The 8,617-nt window shown below is 45.7% G+C and overlaps 1 long non-coding RNA gene across 1 annotated transcript in view; it reads left to right on the forward strand.

Moving 5' to 3' along the window:
* LOC129386262 (uncharacterized) overlaps nt 1-3,003 on the forward strand; it is a 141,146-nt gene extending 138,143 nt beyond the window's left edge. The window contains exon 3 of the long non-coding RNA XR_008613704.1: nt 1,971-3,003. This is a non-coding gene — a long non-coding RNA (uncharacterized lncRNA). The remainder of the gene's footprint in view (nt 1-1,970) is intronic.
* The last annotated feature ends 5,614 nt before the right edge of the window (nt 3,004-8,617 follow it).

The following is an 8,617-nucleotide window of genomic DNA, read 5'->3' on the forward strand; positions in this document are numbered from 1 at the left end:
ATACAATAGTAAAGACAGGGGGAATAACAACGCTTAATAAAGACAAAAAGGAGGCAGGCAACCGCCACCGGTGTCAAAGAAAGTCTAGGTTAGCCATCAAACCAGAAAGGGGGCAGGCGAAACAATAATACGAGAACTAAAAGCCATAGATTAATTTAAATAATAATTTCAAATGTATGCAAAGATTATGTAAAATATCATCATGACAAATATAGGATGCGGAAAGAAATAGGTTCTGACAGGTGTGGGAAATCGACAACGCCTTTTTTACGTAGGTTGCTTTGGAGCGATTGAGTTAAACAATACCTTGGCTACTTCATTTCAATATTATACAGCGAATGTAAGGGACAACACGATAATACTAAAATAAATAAATGAACAACGAATTACGCTGAAATTAAAATGTTAACAACGCCGCAACGAAGAGTTCCCGCCATTCCTCTGCGTGGCGGTGGTGTTTCACATGGCCGTGAATTTCCTGCAACCGGCTAGCATGCGATGCTTTCTTTCTGAGAAATCCGCATGGGTTTCCTTTGTAGCTTCGTGCTAGAGCTGGGTGGATGACAATTTTGTCCCTTTCATGATGTTTACTCCACCTTGCGGGCTTCCGCTAAACCAATGCTTCATAAATCTGAACTGATTCACATTTTTTTTTCTCTCTGGTATCCTTTCTATAAAATGAAAACCACGGAGGTTCTGCAACGGAATCACGCCTGTTGGTTCACAAAGCTGTAATACCTACTAGGCAATCACCACTGCTGAGAGAGAGATGGAAAGAGAGGAGAGGCATAAGAATTTTACCACATTAGAGTTCCCTGATTGGTATACCTTGCTCGAGGAGCAATCCGGGTGAGGGAAAAGGGGTTGGCAAGGGAGCAGAAAGAGACACGGATTTAAAAAGAAAATGACGGCAGTGGTATGTTCCATGGTTTTGCTTAGTGCAAATTTTCTGTAATATGACGCACTGCTTTCGCTGCTTCAGCCAATGACCGCACATTTCACATGACAATCCCGATAGGACACCAGTTCTCGTTACACGCGCTTTGCGCTTCGAACTTTCGTGATAAAATAATGAGAGAGGTCATTCGGAGTGCGGCTAACATCTTCTTCTTTGGAGGATGGCTAGAGGGGTGTACACGCTTGTCACTATTCGGAAATTATAAACACGAGACAATGAGTGACGCACGTGCGCTGTCCGCGGCTGGCGAAATGTTCGTCGTTCATAAAATTCCTAGTAATGGACGTGCGCAAGTGGTCCGCCGACGGTTGCTCCTAATTTCTCTTGCGACACTCGCTTCGACATTTAGCCCCTGAAGACGTGAACATTAAATTTATGCCAGCAAGCGCGTCAGCCAAGCTCTCGGTGAAATGTGAATGTCCAGGCTGCCTTGAACGTAGCAGCCAAGTGTCGGCGGTAAATTAAGTTTCTCCTTGTTAAGTCGCGGATCGAGTTGCGAAAGCCCTTGGTACGAAAACGATCATATGATATGCTCAAACGATCCCGTAATAAGTTCAGTACATGTGCGCAGCTTCCAGGTATGCACGTGAAACACCCGTCGCGCTATGCACGGAGAATAATGGTCTTTTGATGTTGGTAATCTGCCGCTAGATACAATGCTCAGAATTGAAAGAATCAAATGGCGGAAAGCACGCAAGGTTAAATGCGCTCATTTCGGTTGGCTTCTTCATTTGCTGAGATGGGGAGGGGGGGGGGGGGGGGAGTACATTCATTTCCAATTAGAGGAGAAAGAAAAAAAGAAGGGAGGGGGGGATTGGGAACAGGATTGAAGGGAGTGTGGACTTAATGCGTTTCACTATTACATACTCGAAAGTTTCTTGGTTCATAATTTATGGTTGGGTTTCAGAATACACATAGGCAACGCACCAACGCGAAAAGAACAAATTCAGAGCTTCCAACTATCGTTGTTGAACTGTCATCTTTGTCTGACACCTAAAATGTTGTTTTACAGAGTTCCCGTACCTCTCCACTGCTCTGAAGCAAACGGGCTGCTTCGGGAACTGCAAGAACAGCCGAAAATGAAGCACCGTACAGGACACGCAGTTACTCCCGCGGAAGGCACTGGAAACTTCTAAAGGAGAACGCACAAGAGAAGAACAACAATATGTTGCTATGTGGGTTTCTGCGCGATTACATGGGACTCAGTCTGACACCCAGACTGTGCATGGTTAGATTAGTCTCCATGCCGGTACTACTAGTTTTGGGGACGTGCAGTTAAAAGTTTGACTTGTCAGTACTATCCGCAGTAGTAAGTGTTGGTAAGCAATGTGAGTCCAATGGGGGTCAGTATCACGGACCAGTCGCTATTGTGCCTACTATTTCTCCTAGATGGCTGTATTGTTACGAATCGTGACCCGCACTCAGTCAAACAGCAGCCGAAGTACCCAGTACTTCTGCGGATACACACATGCGTCATTGTGCCGTACAATGCACTGTTTGGGCGCTCGTATCTCGCCCAAGAGGCGGTACGTCGTAGCGAGTAACGTTTCGAGACTCAGGGCCGCCAGCGCAAGACTGGTTATGCTCCCAGGCTCCGATTACTGTAACCGCACCTCCACGCATTAAAATCTGATAATACTTCTTTGTGGGTCAGTTTGTCCACACCAGAATGATAAACCAGGCACGTGAAGGGAAGGGGGACACAAGAAATGTGTTTTTGCGCTGTATGTATCTACAGGCCATGGCTTCTGCGTGTATCTTTAGAGAGATAGCAGCACTCGTTAAAGTAGTACCGATACGTACTTCCGAAGTTGTAAAAAAAATCATCTAGACGATTCCCGCGAGTAACACGATGACATTTAACAAGTGCGAAGACTCGGAAACACATTAAGACATTTTGATTGGTTGCTAAAGTTGGTTTCAAAATAGCTGTTCTGGCGTCATCGACCTTGTCGTGACGTCAATACCCACAGTAATATTCCTGACCTCACGTAGCACTAAGGCTATAGGTTCGGTGACCTTTCTAGAACTATAATTAGGAGTGCTGCGCGAGTTCCTTCTCGCCTCACTTTGATATGGTAATCGCAGCAGTCGCGGGAACAAAGCGAGCCGATGTGCCACGACGTCATAAGCCATGCATCTGCTGTGAACCGAAACCGAAAGTGGTCCGTAGGAACAAGTATTATAGTAAATTATTTAGACCACTCTGACGCTTGCCATTGCTTTCTTTTTTCATAAGGTGTACAAGGTTGATAGTTTCTTTGCCCTCTTCCCCCCCTCAAAAAAGAAAGGAAGGAAGGAAAGGAAATACGACAAGTCGAAAATGAAATGTCGATACGACTTTATGTATGGTTTGGCTTCCTTGAACAAAGCTTGATGATTCCGCAATATTATCCTTTTTTTGGTGGGGGGGACGTCGGGCATGTACCATTTTATGAGCCTCCTACCGCTCAAGTACGAGGCTCAAGTAGCTGTGCCGGAAGTCTTGCGAATTACAATACTTGACTCTATTCAGTAGTTATCATAATTAGCTTGGGGATGTCATGTGTTGGTGTATGTCTTCCTCTTCTATCCCTCTCTCTCTCTCTCTCTTTCTAGTAGGTGGGTTTGGCAGTCCTTTCATGAGAACATTACTAGACCATTTCCCTTTCTGTCTATGTATTTGGGGGGTTTATCTACGTTTATATCATTAATACTAATAATATTATTTTTTTCTTGTGGCACTCATGTGGATATGCTTCTGTTTTGTCCACGCTCGCTTAGTGCAACTCTCTTTTATTTTCCTAGCATTCCACTTCTTGGACTGGGAGGAAGCGAAAGCGCGTCACATAAAGCAGCACGGAAGTATAACAAGGCGATGGAATGGTAGTCGCAATATACAGGTAGCTCACGTCACATTTTCGCTCGAAATGATGAGCATTTGCCACACCCTGCAGTGGTACACTACACTTGCTGCACGTCGTTCTGGCTAGCTGCCAAGCGGAGTTCTATAACGGACGGCGTCTGCCCTGGCGGGAACATATATTACACAACGTACGAAAACTGGTGTCAGTCATGCTCGACTTTTCTCTGTCTCACGGTAATGCATCGCTTATCGGCCTTCTCGGCTACCGCTGGCAACAGCGAATCGAGAGCGCGGTTGGGCAAATGAGCGTGTCACTGCGCCGTGTACGTGTCTCCGTGTGAAAGCGCTGTACTGAGCTCCCATCCAAGCATCGAGTGAAGTCGACCGCGTCTGTTATACCAACATCTCGTTATTCTTGAGGATGGACGATAGTGCTAACCACCATGCTTAAGAACGAAATCTACAGACATGTATAAGCTTCCATCTGCAATTGAATATTTATTTTCAAAGTATAATATATATAGACACAGATGCTATCATTATTTATGCGTAACGGAGACGCTACCAAAGTCCGTACTCACACACGCACACACACACACACACACACACACACACAACACACACACACACACACACACACAAAAAAAACGTTCCTAAGAACAGTTCGTAAAAGCAGACGCTAACCAACCGTAATGACGGACCATTGCTCGCGAAGGACGGCAGACGGCCAGGGGAAAAGAACGCTTACAAAAATATTTTTTTCACTTTGGCCCCTGGTACCCATCTAACGACCAAGAGAAACTAAGAACCACACGCGTCAGAGTAACAAGCGCGTAAAGGTTAAAACCATTAATTTGACAAATGGCAATGTAATCAAGATTTCTTTTATTTCGTTTCCTTCGGTGTCACGTAAGGTGCCGCAGGAAAAGAAAGACAAACGAAAGCTCGCAATAATTATCGCGTGATCAGTCTTTTGTGTCAAGAGACAAGAACACGGCCGAATTCACGCAGCGTTTTTTTGTTCGTGAACGCTGCCTAGTGCCAGAACTACAACCGACATCGTGATGGGCTGTTTGGCTCTTGGCGCCAGCTTTGTCGTAAGAACTGCTTAGTGAATACTGGCCGAAATCCTGACTTCTTCTCGTGCGTCGTGGTGAGCGCGGTTACCGTGAGGAGAAAACGAATTCCAATTGCCTACAAGAAACTTTGACTCCGGAAAACGCATTATTTCTGCCGAAGGCAGTGCGACGGCACACAACACATGCGCACGTGAGCCATAGGAAGCGCGTGTAAACCTCTGACGTGCGGGTTGTTGTGAAACGACGCGCACGCGGTGTGACGCGACTGCATACGCGGTAGGTTGCGCTCCCGCTATCTGTTTCCGCGGCCACGGGCTCGTGAGGCACCGAGGGACAGGCGTGCGGCGAAGTCGTCCCGCACAGCTGTTCTGCGCGACGTGAAACAAATGCGCCGCTATGCACGTGCCAGCTCTTTTCGCTTTTCTTTTTTTGTTCCTAACGAAGGAGAACGCCTTTCGGAGAGCAGTTGGAAAGGAGCCACACGACGAGCTTCTCTGCCGCGCAGCTTCAGTCTTGCCGCTCGTATAGGCGCAGTGTTTAATAGGCAGCGCTTTAATCGTAGCGTGCACTCAATAAGTGTTATCTTGCGTAATGACATGCGTGGTATATTAACTGCAGAAGCGTTGTAATCTCAGCTAGTAGGTACACTTCTAAGAAAATACTTGGATGCAGCACGAAAGGAAGGGACAAGATTGGGCAACACGGGCGCGTGTTGTCTACCCTGTCTTGTCTCTTCGGGCTGTCTCCGCGTGTTCTCGTGGCATAGGTACCCGCACTTCTGCCTATAGCACTCGAGAAGCGCTGCGCTTGGCGTTAAACAAAGAATAATGCCATGTGCAATGTTCCAGGTGCGGGGATAAATACGATGCGACTTTTCGTCAGAAAGTTTTTTGTTGTTGTTGTTTGTGTTTTTGTTGTTGTTGTTGTTGCCAGCAGGCCGGTGGTCCCGGCTTGGCTTCACGCAGCGTAAAAGGCGAAGAGAGCTTTCATGTCGACGGAAATCATTCATGTAGTAGTTAATTTACTTGGTCTCCATGGTTCGATCGATAGAAAGGATGCCGTTAACATGCCGCTTGCGCACGCTTAACAGGTAATGTTCAGGTTTACCCCGATGACAAGCAGGGAATTCGCAAGAAACCGAAACCGCAGGGTTCGCGGTGCCGAGTATAAGAGGCGCTTTCGCTAGTCAGTTTCGTTGATCGTTGAGCGAGCCGCGAAAGTTGCCCTTCAGCACGCGAGAAAACGTCGCATCGTGAGGCTCGTCACGAAGTTGGCAGAAGTTAAGGCTCGGGCGTTGTCTGTGGTCTGACTGCGTCGAAAAGGAGCTGCCACGCACTTTGTAGAAGCAGAGATCTCATTTCTTTATTGCGGCAGCGTCTTCCGCGATTCCGTACCTGGCGGGTTCAATCTCGATCAAGCACAGCCTCTGGGAGTGTCGGAAAGATGGTCGTGAGGAAACCGGTCGCTGTTTACTTCGGACATGTCGTCCTGTTGCGTATGAACGTGAGATAGGCGTCCTAACTAACTGTAGTCGATACGTACAGTGGGTCAAAAAACAAAGACATAATCCTAAACAAATTTTGCATTTATAGACATGTGCTCAGTACTATGTGTGTAATAACCTAACGAGGCGCGAATGTAACAGCAGTCCACTGCCCGTTTTGCTGTTTCTTAGGAACATTATATCTCAAACAAAAAAAAAAAAAACAATGCAGATATGTCGCATAGTTTGCTTTCCAGCGGATGGCTGGAGCGTACTAGACGGAAGTGCAGACACCTGCACTCAGTGTATATGCACATAATGATCTGAGCACGTGATATATGCCCCCTATTCTATATCGCGCGTAAGCTTGTGAAGCATTCAAAAGGGTAAATGCAACACGAAGAAGGCTACTTCGGGATATGTGCTTTGTTTCGGGGTAGGAAGCTCCAAACGCAGCCAATGAGACGCACCGATGGCGTGCTTGGACCGCTTCGTGCGGCTTCCCGCTTGCTGAAATATTATTCTACTGCTGAATTTTGACACAAACAAAAGAACATTCGCTGCTAAGCTGCATAAAACTGTAGACGCAATATACCTATTTACGATCGCGCTCACCTATGCACCATAGCTTCGAGGCTTCACGCCGTCATAAACGTGACTGTTTATATGACGACTGCTTATATGACGGTCGCAACGCGAGTGGAGGGTGCATGTAAGTTTGTTATGTGCACTGGTAGGGCATTTTTATTATGCCTGACAACTTTCCTTGATATAACGTCCCCAATATTTTAAAGAAAGGCAATCAGATTTTGCAACTCGTTGTGGGGCTCTTTGCCTGAAGAAACAGGGTATTTAGTTTCCCTTACGCTTGATCAACGAGAAGAAAAAAGTCGCAGTTTCGCCCGAAAGGCGAAGCACCGATTGCGACAGCAAATTGGTAGCCAGCTATACGAAGTAAGCATAGTAGTTCTGTCGGCATTGTGAACTTGTAGCGCAGCGTTTTAGGCGTGTTCGTAAGATATGATGAAGCTTATAGCGCACGAAAGGACGTGAGTAATGTTTTACGCTCCAACAAAATTGCAATGTCCGTGCAGGCAAACCAGGCCTAGCCTTCCTGAAAAGCCAGTGTTCAATAAGAAGCAGCAGAACAAGTTCGTTGATTGTGCTAACGCAGTAGTGTACAACCTCCCATTAGCATGTGGTAAGAATTATGTGGGACAAAGAGGAAGATGCCTCAATGAGCGTTTAAAGGAACACCGTTATAACGTAAACGAAAAACGGGGATGGTTCCTCGATGCGCACTGCAGGCACTGTAGGCATTCCGGTGACAGTGCAAGTGACGATCGACTTACTACGTGCGTTCCAATATATCAAGACTGCTCCATTGTTGGCAGAAGCAGGGGTCAGTTAACTCGCGAAATTATCGAAGCCGAAATGATTGATAGGTTAGGGGATAACTGCATCTCAAAACGATCAATTGCCTTTTCGTCTAAAGAGTTATCCTATGTGCGTAAACATATGTGAGTCAGCAGAAATCTGCAGAGTACAATCAGCCTCTCTACATGGATTTCACATATTACGAAAAGGCATTTCTTATGTGCCCTTATTTTAGTTTAGCTAAGTGACCAGACTTCGTGTTTACTTTTGTGCACATATGTGACTGGACTCTGTGTTGCTGTGTTACTGAGTTGACTTTTGTTTTAGTGTGGAATTGGTCTACTTACGTGACTGGACATTGTGTTTTATGATTTGGAGTTGTCTTTAAGTTATGGTGCGACATTAGTGTACTCATGTTACCGGCATTTGTGTTGTTATGATTTCACTATGTTTGTTACCATTTATTCATTTTTATTTAAATCCCTATGTGAAAAGGAGTAGCCGGCGCCAATTAAAAGCGACAACATCTCCTAATTACCACATAATAATAAAAGAAGGCATTTGATTCAGTAGAGATACCAGCGGTCATAGAGGCACTGCGTAATCAAAGAGTAGAGGAGGCTTACGTAAATATTTTGGAAAATATCTACAAAGATTCAACAGCTACACTAATTCTCCACAACAAAAGTAGGAAGGTATACTTATAAAGAAAGGGGTCCGACAAGGAGACACAACCTCTCCAATGTTATTCACTGCGTTCTTGGAAGAAGTATTCAAGCTATTAAATTGGGACGGCTTAGGGGCAAGAGTCAACGGTGAATATCTCAGCAACCTTAGGTTTTCAGATGGCATTGTCCAATTCAGATAAACTGGGC

The sequence above is a fragment of the Dermacentor andersoni genome, chromosome 4 (genome assembly GCF_023375885.2).
Source record: "Dermacentor andersoni chromosome 4, qqDerAnde1_hic_scaffold, whole genome shotgun sequence".
Taxonomy (NCBI): domain Eukaryota; kingdom Metazoa; phylum Arthropoda; class Arachnida; order Ixodida; family Ixodidae; genus Dermacentor; species Dermacentor andersoni.